The 17,491-nt window shown below is 47.8% G+C and overlaps 1 long non-coding RNA gene across 1 annotated transcript; it reads right to left on the reverse strand.

The window, feature by feature from the left end:
- Nucleotides 1-317: 317 nt before the first annotated feature.
- On the reverse strand, nt 318-14,814 carry LOC125774575 (uncharacterized). The gene is made up of 3 exons (XR_007421059.1): nt 14,626-14,814; nt 5,960-6,519; nt 318-1,367 (listed from the first exon to the last, which is right to left on the reverse strand). It is a non-coding gene; the product is annotated as an uncharacterized LOC125774575 (long non-coding RNA).
- Nucleotides 14,815-17,491: the final 2,677 nt, after the last annotated feature.

The raw sequence follows: 17,491 nt of genomic DNA on the forward strand, positions 1-17,491 counted from the left end.
CCAAGACACATTAGCCAAGCCACCTTAGCCAAGACACCTTAGCCAAGACACATTAGCCAAGACACATTAGCCAAGACACCCTAGCCAAGACACCTAAGCCAAGACACCTTATCCAAGACACCTTAGCCAAGACACATTAGCCAAGACACCTTAGCCAAGACACATTAGCCAAGACACCTTAGCCAAGACACATAAGCCAAGACACCTTAGCCAAGACACCTTAGCCAAGACACATAAGCCAAGACATCTTAGCCAAGACACCTTAGCCAAGACACATTAGCCAAGACACCTTAGCCTAGACACCTTAGCCAAGACACATTAGCCAAGACACCTTAGCCAAGACACCTTAGTGAAGACACCTTAGCCAAGACACATTAGCCAAGACACATTAGCCAAGACACCTTAGCCAAGACACATTAGCCAAGACACCTTAGCCAAGACACTTTAGCCAAGACACCTTAGCCGAGACACATTAGCCAAGACACCTTAGCCAAGACACTTTAGCCAAGACACCTTAGCCAAGACACCTTAGCCAAGACACATTAGCCAAGACACCTTAGCCAAGACACCTTAGCCAAGACACATTAGCCAAGACACCTTAGCCAAGACACCTTAGCCAAGACACCTTAGCCAAGACACCTTAGCCAAGACACATTAGCCAAGACACATTAGCCAAGACACCTTAGCCAAGACACATTAGCCAAGACACCTTAGCCAAGACACATTAGCCAAGACACCTTAGCCAAGACACATTAGCCAAGACACCTTAGCCAAGACACATTAGCCAAGACACCTTAGCCAAGACACCTTAGCCAAGACACTTTAGCCAAGACACATTAGCCAAGACACCTTAGCCGAGACACATTAGCCAAGACACTTTAGCCAAGACACCTTAGCCGAGACACATTAGCCAAGACACCTTAGCCAAGACACATTAGCCAAGACACATTAGCCGAGACACCTCAGCCAAGACACCTTAGCCGAGACACATTAGCCAAGACACTTTAGCCAAGACACCTTAGCCAAGACACATTAGCCAAGACACCTTAGCCAAGACACCTTAGCCAAGACACCTTAGCCAAGACACATTAGCCAAGACACCTTAGCCAAGACACCTTAGCCAAGACACATTAGCCAAGACACCTTAGCCAAGACACATTAGCCAAGACACCTTAGCCAAGACACATTAGCCAAGACACATTAGCCAAGACACATTAGCCAAGACACCTTAGCCAAGACACATTAGCCAAGACACCTTAGCCAAGACACATTAGCCAAGACACATTAGCCAAGACACATTAGCCAAGACACATTAGCCAAGACACCTTAGCCAAGACACATTAGCCAAGACACATTAGCCAAGACACCTTAGCCAAGACACCTTAGCCAAGACACATTAGCCAAGACACATTAGTCAGGATACATAAGCCAAGACACATAAGCCAAGACACTATAGCCAAGACACCTTAGCCAAGACACCTTCGCCAAGACACCTTAGCCGAGACACATTAGCCAAGACACCTAAGCCAAGACACTTTAGCCAAGACACATTAGCCAAGACACCTTAGCCAAGACACCTTAGCCAAGACACCTTAGCCAAGACACATTAGCCAAGACACACTAGCCAAGACACCTTAACCAAGACACCTTAGCCAAGACACATTAGCCGAGACACATTAGCCAAGACACCTTAGCCAAGACACATTAGCCAAGACACCTTAGCCAATACACCTTAGCCAAGACACATTAGCCAAGACACCTTAGCCAAGACACCTTAGCCAAGACACCTTAGCCGAGACACATTAGCCAAGACACCTTAGCCAAGACACATTAGCCAAGACACCTTAGCCAAGACACCTTAGCCAAGACACCTTAGCCGAGACACTTTAGCCAAGACATTTTAGCCAAGACACATTAGCCAAGACACCTTAGCCAAGACACATTAGCCGAGACACCTTAGCCAAGACACCTTAGCCGAGACACCTTAGCCAAGACACATTAGCCAAGACACTTTGGCCGAGACACATTAGCCAAGACACCTTAGCCAAGACACATTAGAAAAGACACCTTAGCCGAGACACATTAGCCAAGACACCTTAGCCAAGACACCTTAGCCAAGACACCTTAGCCAAGACACCTTAGCCAAGACACCTTAGCCGAGACACATTAGCCAAGACACCTTAGCCAAGACACATTAGCCAAGACACATTAGCCAAGACACATTAGCCAAGACACCTTAGCCAAGACACTTTAGCCAAGACACTTTAGCCAAGACACATTAGCCAAGACACCTTAGCCAAGACACATTAGCCGAGACACATTAGCCAAGACACCTTAGCCAAGACACATTAGCCAAGACACCTTAGCCAAGACACCTTAGCCAAGACACCTTAGCCAAGACACATTAGCCAAAACACCTTAGCCAAGACACCTTAGCCAAGACACCTTAGCCAAGACACCTTAGCCAAGACACATTAGCCACGACACCTTAGCCAAGACACCTTAGCCAAGACACTTTAGCCAAGACACTTTAGCCAAGACACATTAGCCAAGACACCTTAGCCAAGACACACTAGCCGAGACACATTAGCCAAGACACCTTAGCCAAGACACATTAGCCAAGACACCTTAGCCAAGAAACCTTAGCCAAGACACCTTAGCCAAGACACCTTAGCCGAGACACATTAGCCAAGACACCTTAGCCAAGACACCTTAGCCAAGACACCTTAGCCAAGACACCTTAGCCAAGACACATTAGCCAAGACACATTAGCCAAGACACATTAGCCAAGACACCTTAGCCAAGACACCTTAGCCAAGACACCTTAGCCAAGACACATTAGCCAAGACACATTAGCCAAGACACATTAGCCAAGACACATTAGCCAAAACACATTAGCCAAGACACCTTAGCCAAGACACCTTAGCCAAGACACCTTAGCCAAGACACATTAGCCAAGACACCTTAGCCGAGACACCTCAGCCAAGACACCTTAGCCAAGACACCTTAGCCAAGACACCTTAGCCAAGACACATTAGCCAAGACACCTTAGCCAAGACACCTTAGCCAAGACACCTTAGCCAAGACACCTTAGCCGAGACAACCAAGCCAAGACACTTTAGCCAAGACACCTTAGCCAAGACACATTAGCCGAGACACATTAGCCAAGACACCTTAGCCAAGACACCTTAGCCAAGACACCTTAGCCAAGACACTTTGGCCGAGACACATTAGCCAAGACACCTTAGCCAAGACACATTAGAAAAGACACCTTAGCCGAGACACATTAGCCAAGACACCTTAGCCAAGACACCTTAGCCAAGACACCTTAGCCAAGACACCTTAGCCAAGACACCTTAGCCGAGACACATTAGCCAAGACACCTTAGCCAAGACACATTAGCCAAGACACATTAGCCAAGACACATTAGCCAAGACACCTTAGCCAAGACACTTTAGCCAAGACACTTTAGCCAAGACACCTTAGCCAAGACACATTAGCCAAGACACATTAGCCAAGACACATTAGCCAAGACACCTTAGCCAAGACACCTTAGCCAAGACACCTTAGCCAAGACACATTAGCCAAGACACATTAGCCAAGACACCTTAGCCAAGACACCTTAGCCAAGACACCTTAGCCAAGACACAGAAGCCAAGACACCTTAGCCGAGACACCTCAGCCAAGACACCTTAGCCAAGACACCTTAGCCAAGACACCTTAGCCAAGACACATTAGCCAAGACACCTTAGCCAAGACACCTTAGCCAAGACACCTTAGCCGAGACAACCAAGCCAAGACACTTTAGCCAAGACACCTTAGCCAAGACACATTAGCCGAGACACATTAGCCAAGACACCTTAGCCAAGACACCTTAGCCAAGACACATTAGCCAAGACACTTTGGCCGAGACACATTAGTAAAGACACATTAGCCAAGACACATTAGAAAAGACACCTTAGCCGAGACACATTAGCCAAGACACCTTAGCCAAGACACCTTAGCCAAGACACCTTAGCCAAGACACCTTAGCCAAGACACCTTAGCCGAGACACATTAGCCAAGACACCTTAGCCAAGACACATTAGCCAAGACACATTAGCCAAGACACATTAGCCAAGACACCTTAGCCAAGACACTTTAGCCAAGACACTTTAGCCAAGACACATTAGCCAAGACACCTTAGCCAAGACACATTAGCCGAGACACATTAGCCAAGACACCTTAGCCAAGACACATTAGCCAAGACACCTTAGCCAAGACACCTTAGCCAAGACACCTTAGCCAAGACACCTTAGCCAAGACACCTTAGCCAAGACACCTTAGCCAAGACACCTTAGCCAAGACACCTTAGCCAAGACACATTAGCCACGACACCTTAGCCAAGACACCTTAGCCAAGACACTTTAGCCAAGACACTTTAGCCAAGACACATTAGCCAAGACACCTTAGCCAAGACACACTAGCCGAGACACATTAGCCAAGACACCTTAGCCAAGACACATTAGCCAAGACACCTTAGCCAAGACACCTTAGCCAAGACACCTTAGCCAAGACACCTTAGCCGAGACACATTAGCCAAGACACCTTAGCCAAGACACCTTAGCCAAGACACCTTAGCCAAGACACCTTAGCCAAGACACATTAGCCAAGACACATTAGCCAAGACACATTAGCCAAGACACCTTAGCCAAGACACATTAGCCAAGACACCTTAGCCAAGACACCTTAGCCAAGACACCTTAGCCAAGACACCTTAGCCAAGACACCTTAGCCAAGACACCTTAGCCAAGACACCTTAGCCAAGACACCTTAGCCAAGACACATTAGCCACGACACCTTAGCCAAGACACCTTAGCCAAGACACTTTAGCCAAGACACTTTAGCCAAGACACATTAGCCGAGACACCTCAGCCAAGACACATTAGCCGAGACACCTTAGCCAAGACACCTTAGCCAAGACACCTTAGCCAAGACACATTAGCCAAGACACATTAGCCGAGACACCTCAGCCAAGACACATTAGCCGAGACACCTTAGCCAAGACACCTTAGCCAAGACACCTTAGCCAAGACACCTTAGCCAAGACACTTTAGCCAAGACACATTAGCCAAGACACCTTAGCCAAGACACCTTAGCCGAGACACATTAGCCAAGACACCTTAGCCAAGACACCTTAGCCAAGACACCTTAGCCAAGACACCTTAGCCGAGACACATTAGCCAAGACACCTTAGCCAAGACACATTAGCCAAGACACATTAGCCAAGACACATTAGCCAAGACACCTTAGCCAAGACACTTTAGCCAAGACACTTTAGCCAAGACACATTAGCCAAGACACCTTAGCCAAGACACCTTAGCCAAGACACCTTAGCCAAGACACATTAGCCAAGACACCTTAGCCGAGACACATTAGCCAAGACACTTTAGCCAAGACACCTTAGCCAAGACACATTAGCCAAGACACCTTAGCCAAGACACCTTAGCCAAGACACCTTAGCCAAGACACATTAGCCAAGACACCTTAGCCAAGACACCTTAGCCAAGACACATTAGCCAAGACACCTTAGCCAAGACACATTAGCCAAGACACCTTAGCCAAGACACATTAGCCAAGACACATTAGCCAAGACACATTAGCCAAGACACCTTAGCCAAGACACATTAGCCAAGACACCTTAGCCAAGACACATTAGCCAAGACACATTAGCCAAGACACATTAGCCAAGACACATTAGCCAAGACACCTTAGCCAAGACACATTAGCCGAGACACCTTAGCCAAGACACATTAGTCAGGATACATAAGCCAAGACACATAAGCCAAGACACAATAGCCAAGACACCTTAGCCAAGACACCTTCGCCAAGACACCTTAGCCGAGACACATTAGCCAAGACACCTAAGCCAAGACACTTTAGCCAAGACACATTAGCCAAGACACCTTAGCCAAGACACCTTAGCCAAGACACCTTAGCCAAGACACATTAGCCAAGACACATTAGCCAAGACACCTTAACCAAGACACCTTAGCCAAGACACATTAGCCGAGACACATTAGCCAAGACACCTTAGCCAAGACACATTAGCCAAGACACCTTAGCCAATACACCTTAGCCAAGACACATTAGCCAAGACACCTTAGCCAAGACACCTTAGCCAAGACACCTTAGCCGAGACACATTAGCCAAGACACCTTAGCCAAGACACATTAGCCAAGACACCTTAGCCAAGACACCTTAGCCAAGACACCTTAGCCGAGACACTTTAGCCAAGACACATTAGCCAAGACACCTTAGCCAAGACACATTAGCCAAGACACCTTAGCCAAGACACCTTAGCCAAGACACCTTAGCCAAGACACATTAGCCAAAACACCTTAGCCAAGACACCTTAGCCAAGACACCTTAGCCAAGACACCTTAGCCAAGACACATTAGCCACGACACCTTAGCCAAGACACCTTAGCCAAGACACCTTAGCCAAGACACATTAGCCGAGACACATTAGCCAAGACACCTTAGCCAAGACACATTAGCCAAGACACCTTAGCCAATACACCTTAGCCAAGACACATTAGCCAAGACACCTTAGCCAAGACACCTTAGCCAAGACACCTTAGCCGAGACACATTAGCCAAGACACCTTAGCCAAGACACATTAGCCAAGACACCTTAGCCAAGACACCTTAGCCAAGACACTTTAGCCAAGACACATTAGCCGAGACACATTAGCCAAGACACCTTAGCCAAGACACATTAGCCAAGACACCTTAGCCAAGACACCTTAGCCAAGACACCTTAGCCAAGACACATTAGCCAAAACACCTTAGCCAAGACACCTTAGCCAAGACACCTTAGCCAAGACACCTTAGCCAAGACACATTAGCCACGACACCTTAGCCAAGACACCTTAGCCAAGACACTTTAGCCAAGACACTTTAGCCAAGACACATTAGCCAAGACACCTTAGCCAAGACACACTAGCCGAGACACATTAGCCAAGACACCTTAGCCAAGACACATTAGCCAAGACACCTTAGCCAAGACACCTTAGCCAAGACACCTTAGCCAAGACACCTTAGCCGAGACACATTAGCCAAGACACCTTAGCCAAGACACCTTAGCCAAGACACCTTAGCCAAGACACCTTAGCCAAGACACATTAGCCAAGACACATTAGCCAAGACACATTAGCCAAGACATCTTAGCCAAGACACCTTAGCCAAGACACCTTAGCCAAGACACATTAGCCAAGACACATTAGCCAAGACACATTAGCCAAGACACATTAGCCAAGACACATTAGCCAAGACACCTTAGCCAAGACACCTTAGCCAAGACACCTTAGCCAAGACACAGTAGCCAAGACACCTTAGCCGAGACACCTCAGCCAAGACACCTTAGCCAAGACACCTTAGCCAAGACACCTTAGCCAAGACACATTAGCCAAGACACCTTAGCCAAGACACCTTAGCCAAGACACCTTAGCCAAGACACCTTAGCCGAGACAACCAAGCCAAGACACTTTAGCCAAGACACCTTAGCCAAGACACATTAGCCGAGACACATTAGCCAAGACACCTTAGCCAAGACACCTTAGCCAAGACACCTTAGCCAAGACACTTTGGCCGAGACACATTAGCCAAGACACCTTAGCCAAGACACATTAGAAAAGACACCTTAGCCGAGACACATTAGCCAAGACACCTTAGCCAAGACACCTTAGCCAAGACACCTTAGCCAAGACACCTTAGCCGAGACACATTAGCCAAGACACCTTAGCCAAGACACATTAGCCAAGACACATTAGCCAAGACACATTAGCCAAGACACCTTAGCCAAGACACTTTAGCCAAGACACTTTAGCCAAGACACATTAGCCAAGACACCTTAGCCAAGACACATTAGCCGAGACACATTAGCCAAGACACCTTAGCCAAGACACATTAGCCAAGACACCTTAGCCAAGACACCTTAGCCAAGACACCTTAGCCAAGACACCTTAGCCAAGACACCTTAGCCAAGACACCTTAGCCAAGACACCGTAGCCAAGACACCTTAGCCAAGACACATTAGCCACGACACCTTAGCCAAGACACCTTAGCCAAGACACTTTAGCCAAGACACTTTAGCCAAGACACATTAGCCAAGACACCTTAGCCAAGACACACTAGCCGAGACACATTAGCCAAGACACCTTAGCCAAGACACATTAGCCAAGACACCTTAGCCAAGACACCTTAGCCAAGACACCTTAGCCAAGACACCTTAGCCGAGACACATTAGCCAAGACACCTTAGCCAAGACACCTTAGCCAAGACACCTTAGCCAAGACACCTTAGCCAAGACACATTAGCCAAGACACCTTAGCCAAGACACCTTAGCCAAGACACCTTAGCCAAGACACATTAGCCAAGACACATTAGCCAAGACACATTAGCCAAGACACATTAGCCAAGACACATTAGCCAAGACACCTTAGCCAAGACACCTTAGCCAAGACACAGTAGCCAAGACACCTTAGCCGAGACACCTCAGCCAAGACACCTTAGAAAAGACACCTTAGCCAAGACACATTAGCCAAGACACCTTAGCCAAGACACCTTAGCCAAGACACCTTAGCCGAGACAACCAAGCCAAGACACTTGAGCCAAGACACCTTAGCCAAGACACATTAGCCAAGACACCTTAGCCAAGACACCTTAGCCAAGACACCTTAGCCAAGACACCTTAGCCAAAACACTTTGGCCGAGACACATTAGCCAAGACACCTTAGCCAAGACACCTTAGCCAAGACACCTTAGCCAAGACACCTTAGCCAAGACACCTTAGCCAAGACACCTTAGCCGAGACACATTAGCCAAGACACCTTAGCCAAGACACCTTAGCCAAGACACATTAGCCAAGACACCTTAGCCGAGACACATTAGCCAAGACACTTTAGCCAAGACACCTTAGCCGAGACACTTTGGCCGAGACACATTAGCCAAGACACCTTAGCCAAGACACATTAGCCAAGACACCTTAGCCAAGACACCTTAGCCAAGACACCTTAGCCAAGACACATTAGCCAAGACACCTTAGCCAAGACACCTTAGCCAAGACACCTTAGCCAAGACACCTAAGCCAAGACACATTAGCCAAGACACCTTAGCCAAGACACTTTAGCCAAGATACTTTAGCCAAGATACATTAGCCAAGACACCTTAGCCGAGACACATTAGCCAAGACACCTTAGCCAAGACACCTTAGCCAAGACACCTTAGCCACGACACATTAGCCAAGACACCTTAGCCGAGACACATTAGCCAAGACACCTTAGCCAAGACACCTTAGCCAAGACACCTTAGCCAAGACACCTTAGCCAAGACACCTTAGCCAAGACACCTTAGCCAAGACACATTAGCCAAGACACATTAGCCAAGACACATTAGCCAAGACACATTAGCCAAGACACCTTAGCCAAGACACCTTAGCCAAGACACAGTAGCCAAGACACCTTAGCCGAGACACATTAGCCAAGACACCTTAGCCAAGACACCTTAGCCAAGACACCTTAGCCAAGACACATTAGCCAAGACACCTTAGCCAAGACACCTTAGCCAAGACACCTTAGCCAAGACACATTAGCCAAGACACCTTAGCCAAGACACCTTAGCCAAGACACCTTAGCCAAGACACCTTAGCCAAGACACCTTAGCCAAGACACCTTAGCCAAGACACATCAGCCGAGACACCTTAGCCAAGACACATCAGCCGAGACACATTAGCCAAGACACATTAGCCGAGACACATTAGCCAAGACACCTTAGCCAAGACACCTTAGCCAAGACACCTTAGCCAAGACACCTAAGCCAAGACACCTTAGCCAAGACACATTAGCCAAGACACCTTAGCCAAGACACTTTAGCCAAGACACTTTAGCCAAGATACATTAGCCAAGACACCTTAGCCGAGACACATTAGCCAAGACACCTTAGCCAAGACACCTTAGCCAAGACACATTAGCCAAGACACCTTAGCCGAGACACATTAGCCAAGACACATTAGCCAAGACACATTAGCCAAGACATTTTAGCCAAGACACATTAGCCAAGACACCTTAGCCAAGACACATTAGCCAAGACACCTTAGCCAAGACACTTTAGCCAAGACACTTTAGCCAAGATACATTAGCCAAGACACCTTAGCCGAGACACCTTAGCCAAGACACATTAGCCAAGACACATTAGCCAAGACATTTTAGCCAAGACACATTAGCCAAGACACCTTAGCCAAGACACATTAGCCAAGACACCTTAGCCAAGACACCTTAGCCAAGACACATTAGCCAAGACACCTTAGCCAAGACACCTTAGCCAAGACACCTTAGCCAAGACACCTTAGCCAAGACACATTAGCCAAGACACCTTAGCCAAGACACTTTAGCCAAGACACTTTAGCCAAGATACATTAGCCAAGACACCTTAGCCGAGACACATTAGCCAAGACACATTAGCCAAGACACCTTAGCCAAGACACTTTGGCCGAGACACTTTAGCCAAGACACCTTATCCAAGACACCTTAGCCAAGACACCTTAGCCAAGACACCTTAGCCAAGACACCTTAGCCAAGACACATTAGCCAAGACACATTAGCCAAGACACCTTAGCCAAGACACCTTAGCCAAGACACCTTAGCCAAGACACATTAGCCAAGACACATTAGCCAAGACACCTTAGCCAAGACACCTTAGCCAAGACACCTTAGCCAAGACACCTTAGCCAAGACACCTTAGCCGAGACACATTAGCCGAGACACATTAGCCAAGACACCTTAGCCAAGACACCTTAGCCAAGACACTTTAGCCAAGACACTTTAGCCAAGATACATTAGCCAAGACACCTTAGCCGAGACACATTAGCCAAGACACCATAGGCAAGACACCTTAGCCAAGACACCTTAGCCAAGACACCTTAGCCAAGACACCTTAGCCAAGACACCTTAGCCAAGACACCTTAGCCAAGACACATTAGCCAAGACACCTTAGCCAAGACACCTTAGCCAAGACACCTTAGCCAAGACACCTTAGCCAAGACACCTTAGCCAAGACACATTAGCCAAGACACCTTAGCCAAGACACCTTAGCCAAGACACCTTAGCCAAGACACCTTAACCAAGACACATTAGCCAAGACACCTTAGCCGAGACACATTAGCCAAGACACTTTAGCCGAGACACCTTAGCCGAGACACTTTGGCCGAGATACATTAGCCAAGACACCTTAGCCAAGACACCTTAGCCAAGACACATTAGCCAAGATACCTTAGCCAAGACATTTTAGCAAGGACACATTAGCCAAGACACCTTAGCCAAGACACCTTAGCCAAGACACCTTAGCCAAGACACCTTAGCCAAGACACATTAGCCAAGACACCTTAGCCAAGACACCTTAGCCAAGACACCTTAGCCAAGACACCTTAGCCAAGACACATTAGCCAAGACACCTTAGCCAAGACACTTTAGCCGAGACACTTTGGCCGAGACACATTAGCCAAGACACCTTAGCCGAGACACATTAGCCAAGACACATTAGCCAAGACACCTTAGCCAAGACACCTTAGCCAAGACACATTAGCCAAGACACCTTAGCCGAGACACATTAGCCAAGACACTTTAGCCAAGACACCTTAGCCAAGACACTTTGGCCGAGACACATTAGCCAAGACACCTTAGCCAAGACACCTTAGCCAAGACACCTTAGCCAAGACACCTTAGCCAAGACACCTTAGCCAAGACACCTTAGCCAAGACACATTAGCCAAGACACCTTAGCCAAGACACCTTAGCCAAGACACCTTAGCCAAGACACCTTAGCCAAGACACCTTAGCCAAGACACCTTAGCCAAGACACCTTAGCCGAGACACATTAGCCGAGACACATTAGCCAAGACACCTTAGCCAAGACACCTTAGCCAAGACACTTTAGCCAAGACACTTTAGCAAAGATACATTAGCCAAGACACCTTAGCCGAGACACATTAGCCAAGACACCTTAGGCAAGACACCTTAGCCAAGACACCTTAGCCAAGACACATTAGCCAAGACACCTTAGCCAAGACACTTTAGCCAAGACACTTTAGCCAAGATACATTAGCCAAGACACCTTAGCCGAGACACATTAGCCAAGACACATTAGCCAAGACACCTTAGCCAAGACACCTTAGCCAAGACACCTTAGCCAAGACACATTAGCCAAGACACCTTAGCCGAGACACATTAGCCAAGACACTTTAGCCAAGACACCTTAGCCAAGACACTTTGGCCGAGACACATTAGCCAAGACACCTTAGCCAAGACACCTTAGCCAAGACACCTTAGCCAAGACACCTTAGCCAAGACACCTTAGCCAAGACACATTAGCCAAGACACCTTAGCCAAGACACCTTAGCCAAGACACCTTAGCCAAGACACCTTAGCCAAGACACCTTAGCCAAGACACCTTAGCCGAGACACATTAGCCGAGACACATTAGCCAAGACACCTTAGCCAAGACACCTTAGCCAAGACACTTTAGCCAAGACACTTTAGCCAAGACACTTTAGCCAAGACACATTAGCCAAGACACCTTAGCCGAGACACATTAGCCAAGACACCTTAGGCAAGACACCTTAGCCAAGACACCTTAGCCAAGACACCTTAGCCAAGACACCTTAGCCAAGACACCTTAGCCAAGACACATAAGCCAAGACACCTTGGCCAAGACACTTTAGCCAAGACACCTTAGCCGAGACACATTAGCCGAGACACATTAGCCAAGACACCTTAGCCAAGACACCTTAGCCAAGACACTTTAGCCAAGACACTTTAGCCAAGACACTTTAGCCAAGACACATTAGCCAAGACACCTTAGCCGAGACACATTAGCCAAGACACTTTAGCCAAGACACCTTAGCCGAGACACATTAGCCAAGACACCTTAGCCAATACACCTTAGCCAAGACACCTTAGCCAAGACACATAAGCCAAGACACCTTGGCCAAGACACTTTAGCCAAGACACCTTAGCCAAGACACCTTAGCCAAGACACCTTAGCCGAGACACATTAGCCAAGACACCTTAGCCAAGACACCTTAGCCAAGACACATTAGCCAAGACACCTTAGCCAAGACACCTTAGCCAAGACACCTTAGCCAAGACACATTAGCCAAGACACCTTAGCCAAGACACCTTTGCCAAGACACCTTAGCCAAGACACCTTAGCCAAGACACCTTAGCCAAGACACCTTAGCCAAGACACCTTAGCCAAGACACCTTAGCCGAGACACATTAGCCAAGACACATTAGCCAAGACACCTTAGCCAAGACACCTTAGCCAAGACACATAAGCCAAGACACCTTAGCCAAGACACCTTAGCCAAGACACCTTAGCCAAGACACCTTAGCCAAGACACCTTAGCTAAGACACATTAGCCGAGACACCTTAGCCAAGACACATTAGCCAAGACACATTAGCCAAGACACCTTAGCCAAGACACATTAGCCAATACACCTTAGCCAAGACACCTTAGCCAAGACACCTTAGCCAAGACACATTAGCCAAGACACTTTAGCCAAGACACATTAGCCAAGACACCTTAGCCAAGACACATTAGCCAAGACACATTAGCCAAGACACATTACCCAAAACACCTTAGCCAAGACACCTTAGCCAAGACACCTTAGCCAAGACACCTTAGCCAAGACACATTAGCCAAGACACCTTAGCCAAGACACCTTAGCCAAGACACCTTAGCCAAGACACCTTAGCCAAGACACATTAGCCAAGACACCTTAGCCAAGACACATCAGCCAAGACACCTTATCCAAGACACCTTAGCCAAGACACATTAGCCAAGACACCTTAGCCGAGACACATTAGCCAAGACACCTTAGCCAAGACACATTAGCCAAGACACATTAGCCAAGACACCTTAGCCAAGACACCTTAGCCAAGACACCTTAGCCGAGACACATTAGCCAAGACACCTTAGCCAAGACACATTAGCCAAGACACCTTAGCCAAGACACCATAGCCAAGACACCTTAGCCAAGACACATTAGCCAAGACACCTTAGCCAAGACACCTTAGCCAAGACACCTTAGCCAAGACACCTTAGCCAAGACACATTAGCCGAGACACCTTAGCCAAGACACCTTAGCCAAGACACCTTAGCCAAGACACCTTAGCCAAGACACATTAGCCAAGACACATTAGCCAAGACACCTTAGCCAAGACACCTTAGCCAAGACACCTTAGCCGAGACACATTAGCCAAGACACCTTAGCCAAGACACATTAGCCAAGACACCTTAGCCAAGACACCATAGCCAAGACACCTTAGCCAAGACACATTAGCCGAGACACATTAGCCAAGACACCTTAGCCAAGACACCTTAGCCAAGACACCTTAGCCAAGACACCTTAGCCAAGACACCTTATCCAAGACACATTAGCCAAGACACCTTAGCCAAGACACCTTAGCCGAGACACATTAGCCAAGACACCTTAGCCAAGACACATTAGCCAAGACACATTAGCCAAGACACCTTAGCCAAGACACCTTAGCCAAGACACCTTAGCCGAGACACATTAGCCAAGACACCTTAGCCAAGACACATTAGCCAAGACACCTTAGCCAAGACACCATAGCCAAGACACATTAGCCAAGACACCTTAGCCAAGACACCTTAGCCAAGACACATTAGCCAAGACACCTTAGCCAAGACACATTAGCCGAGACACCTTAGCCAAGACACCTTAGCCAAGACACCTTAGCCAAGACACCTTAGCCAAGACACATTAGCCAATACACCTTAGCCAAGACACCTTAGCCAAGACACCTTAGCCAAGACACATTAGCCAAGACACATTACCCAAAACACCTTAGCCAAGACACCTTAGCCAAGACACCTTAGCCAAGACACCTTAGCCAAGACACATTAGCCAAGACACCTTAGCCAAGACACCTTAGCCAAGACACCTTAGCCAAGACACCTTAGCCAAGACACATTAGCCAAGACACCTTAGCCAAGACACCTTAGCCAAGACACATTAGCCAAGACACCTTAGCCAAGACACCTTAGCCAAGACACCTTGACCAAGACACCTTAGCCAAGACACCTTAGCCGAGACACATTAGCCGAGACACATTAGCCAAGACACCTTAGCCAAGACACCTTAGCCAAGACACCTTAGCCAAGACACCTTAGCCAAGACACATTAGCCAAGACACCTTAGCCAAGACACCTTAGCCAAGACACCTTGACCAAGACACCTTAGCCAAGACACCTTAGCCGAGACACATTAGCCGAGACACATTAGCCAAGACACCTTAGCCAAGACACCTTAGCCAAGACACCTTAGCCAAGACACCTTAGCCAAGACACATTAGCCAAGACACATTAGCCAAGACACCTTAGCCAAGACACATTAGCCAAGACACCTTAGCCAAGACACCTTAGCCAAGACACCTTAGCCAAGACACCTTAGCCAAGACACCTTAGCCAAGACACCTTAGCCAAGACACATTAGCCAAGACACATTAGCCAAGACACATTAGCCAAGACACCTTAGCCAAAACACTTTTGCCAAGACACATTAGCCGAGACACATTAGCCAAGACACCTTAGCCAAGACACCTTAGCCAAGACACCTTAGCCGAGACACCTTAGCCAAGACACCTTAGCCAAGACACCTTAGCCAAGACACCTTAGCCAAGACACCTTAGGCAAGACACCTTAGCCAAGACACCTTAGCCAAGACACATTAGCCAAGACACATTAGCCAAGACACCTTAGCCAAGACACCTTAGCCAAGACACCTTAGCCAAGACACCTTAGCCAAGACACATAAGCCAAGACACATTAGCCAAGACACCTTAGCCAAGACACATTAGCCAAGACACATTAGCCAAGACACCTTAGCCAAGACACCTTAGCCAAGACACCTTAGCCGAGACACATTAGCCAAGACACCTTAGCCAAGACACCTTAGCCAAGACACCTTAGCCAAGACATATTAGCCAAGACACATTAGCCGAGACACATTAGCCAAGACACCTTAGCCAAGACACCTTAGCCAAGACACCTTAGCCAAGACACCTAAGCCAAGACACCTTAGCCAAGACACCTTAGCCAAGACACCTTAGCCAAGACACCTTAGCCAAGACACCTTAGCCAGGACACCTTAGCCGAGACACATTAGCCAAGACACCTTAGCCAAGACACCTTAGCCAAGACACCTTAGCCAAGACACCTTAGCCAAGACACCTTAGCCAAGACACATAAGCCAAGACACCTTAGCCAAGACACATTAGCCAAGACACCTTAGCCAAGACACCTTAGCCAAGACACATTAGCCAAGACACCTTAGCCAAGACACCTTAGCCAAGACACCTTAGCCAAGACACCTTAGCCGAGACACATTAGCCGAGACACATTAGCCAAGACACCTTAGCCAAGACACCTTAGCCAAGACACCTTAGCCAAGACACATTAGTCGAGACACATCAGCCAAGACACCTTAGCCAAGACACATTAGCCAAGACACATTAGCCAAGACACCTTAGCCAAGACACCTTAGCCAAGACACCTTAGCCGAGACACATTAGCCGAGACACATTAGCCAAGACACCTAAGCCAAGACACATTAGCCAAGACACCTTAGCCAAGACACCTTAGCCAAGACACCTTAGCCGAGACACATTAGCCAAGACACCTTAGCCAAGACACATTAGCCAAGACACATTAGCCAAGACACATTAGCCAAGACACCTTAGCCAAGACACATTAGCCAAGACACATTAGCCAAGACACCTTAGCCAAGACACCTTAGCCAAGACACCTTAGCCGAGACACATTAGCCAAGACACCTTAGCCAAGACACCTTAGCCAAGACACCTTAGCCAAGACACATTAGCCAAGACACCTTAGCCAAGACACATTAGCCGAGACACATTAGCCAAGACACATTAGCCAAGACACCTTAGCCAAGACACCTTAGCCAAGACACCTTAGCCAAGACACATTAGCCAAGACACCTTAGCCAAGACACCTTAGCCAAGACACCTTAGCCAAGACACCTTAGCCAAGACATCTTAGCCAAGACACATTAGCCAAGACACCTTAGCCGAGACACATTAGCCAAGACACCTTAGCCAAGACACATTAGCCAAGACACTTTAGCCGAGACACATTAGCCAAGACACATTAGCCAAGACACCTTAGCCAAGACACCTTAGCCAAGACACATTAGCCAAGACACCTTAGCCAAGACACATTAGCCAAGACACATTAGCCAAGACACCTTAGCCAAGACACCTTAGCCAAGACACCTTAGCCAAGACACATTAGCTAAGACACCTTAGCCAAGACACATTAGCCAAAACACTTTAGCCAAGACACATTAGCTAACACACCTTAGCCAAGACACCTTAGCCAAGACACATTAGCCGGGCGACCCATCAGCTC

Source organism: Anopheles funestus, unplaced genomic scaffold, assembly GCF_943734845.2.
Source record: "Anopheles funestus unplaced genomic scaffold, idAnoFuneDA-416_04 scaffold_32_ctg1, whole genome shotgun sequence".
NCBI classification, from domain to species: Eukaryota; Metazoa; Arthropoda; class Insecta; order Diptera; family Culicidae; genus Anopheles; species Anopheles funestus.